At 50.5% G+C, this 2071-nt stretch overlaps 1 pseudogene; it reads right to left on the bottom strand.

Moving 5' to 3' along the window:
• LOC102489679 (F-actin-capping protein subunit alpha-1-like) overlaps window positions 1-1187 on the bottom strand; it is a 4606-nt pseudogene extending 3419 nt beyond the window's left edge.
• Between the last annotated feature and the right edge of the window lie 884 nt (window positions 1188-2071).

The following is a 2071-nucleotide window of genomic DNA, read 5'->3' as shown; positions in this document are numbered from 1 at the left end:
GGTGCTTTCAACACATGCAATAATGGCTGTTGTCCACTTACAGTTTTAGTGTAAGCAGTACAGAAGCCGTGGCTCGTAAAACCCTGGCACAGGACTCTCCAGGATTTCAGACCTCCATCTATTTCCTCTGGCTGGGGGTCACTTGCTTTTTTCCGTAAGTGATCACATTTAAAGGGGATTTTGTTTCTTGGATTTAAAAATCTGCTATTACCCAGGTCACCATGCTCCGTCATTAAGACCTGATCTTCCTAGCCTTCCGTCTTCACAGGTGTGCACTGATCCATGTCATACTGAGCAAGTGCACGTGCTGCCCCTTCCCTGAGGAGATTGTCATTACTAAGTAGTAGCTGGACGTCACTGAATGCTTCGTTAAGTTCCCCTGGGGGTGTGTGAGTGTTGGATTAAGTTCCCCTGGGGGTGCGTGAGTGATGGATTAAGTTCCCCTGAGGGTACGTGAGTGATGGATTAAGTTCCCCTGGGGGTGTGTGAGTGATGGATTAAGTTCCCCTGGGGGTGTGTGAGTGATGGATTAAGTTCCCCTGGGGGTGTGTGAGTGATGGATTAAGTTCCCCTGGGGGTGTGTGAGTGATGGATTAAGTTCCCCTGAGGGTGCGTGAGTGTTGGATTAAGTTCCCCTGGGGGTGCGTGAGTGATGGATTAAGTTCCCCTGGGGGTGCGTGAGTGATGAATTTAGCAGCTATGTGTACCTTCCCCTCATCCAACACCCAATCCTAGAGTCGGCCACCTTGGGCTGCTCTCAAACCCTTTTCATTTCTCTTACTGCGTCTTAGCTTTCCTTTTTAGGCGACAGTAGTATTAGATCTCCTCTGTGCCCTCAGCTGGGGTCTGGGAAGGGAACGTTGGCTGGTGTTGCCAGATCGCCAATGTCTCCAGAGAAGCTGAAATCTAATTTCTGGGGTCCGTGAAATGTTTATGTTGTGAAATATTGGCAACTAATTGAATTAAAAATCAAACGAACAAAACAACTGTGCAGAAGCAAACTTGCTGGACGGGGTTGGGGCATCTGTCCCACTGGCCCCCACCTCGTAGGGGCAGGAAAACGGGGAAGCCTGGGTCCGAAGAGGGCCGTACGCTGCCACCCGGCTGGCCCAGGGCCCCCTGTGTGTCCTCTCCTCACTGTGAGGCTGAGGAGTCGCCGTCACTCCGTCCCACAGGACGGCTGCCATCGTGCCAAGCGTCAGAAAGCAAATGGCGGCAGCAGCACCAGACCCAGGTTCTGTCCAGTACAGTCTCCTCAGGAGCCAGGAGGTGGAGGGGAAAATGCAGTCAGGCAGCACAATCCTCCCTGAGGCCAGGCCAAATGCCAACACTGATCACACGAAGTGTCAGCTGGGAGACCCTTTAACAGAGTGGGGATGAGTAGACTTACGAAGATGCACCTAACCCACAACTTCCTCCGAATATTTATTTTTTCTTTTTTGGGGAGAGGCTTTTGCTATGGGGTGCATGCGCTCACCAGAAAGACAGAGACAGACAGAAAGAGAGAAAGTGAGAAATCACCCCCCAGGGGGGATGGCCACGCCACAATCCCTTCTCCTTCATTCTCCTCTCGGGATCTTGGGCACATACGCACACGTGCCCGGCGTGAGTTTAAGCCACTGGGTCCGGGACTTGAACCGTGGTCGACTACATGGGAGTCCAGTGACATAGCCATTACGCTAACTGCTGGTCCCACCTCCAAATAATTTTTTAAAAGTTAACTTATTTTTTTCTTCCACGAGTGAAAGAGAAAGAGAGAGAGCGAGCGAGAGAAATGAAGAGACAGGCACCTCAGCAGACTCTCCACTCCAAGATCCACCCTCACTCCAGCCAGCATGAGATCATGGGCATGCATGTGCACACCTGGTGTGTTCAGGGAGGTCCCTGGACATGAACCCAGAACCTTCTCATGTGAGTCAGCCTTTCAGTCCTGCTCTGCACCACCCAACTACTCCAGGTGACTTATTTTTTTTAAAGAATTATTTATTTAGTTTTATTTATTCATTCATTTATTTTAACTTGACCACACACACACACACACACACACACACACACACACACAGAAGGAAAG

Source organism: Tupaia chinensis, unplaced genomic scaffold (genome assembly GCF_000334495.1).
Source record: "Tupaia chinensis unplaced genomic scaffold, TupChi_1.0 Scaffold150288_1, whole genome shotgun sequence".
NCBI lineage: Eukaryota > Metazoa > Chordata > Mammalia > Scandentia > Tupaiidae > Tupaia > Tupaia belangeri.
This window is presented reverse-complemented; position numbering and strand designations above follow the sequence as displayed.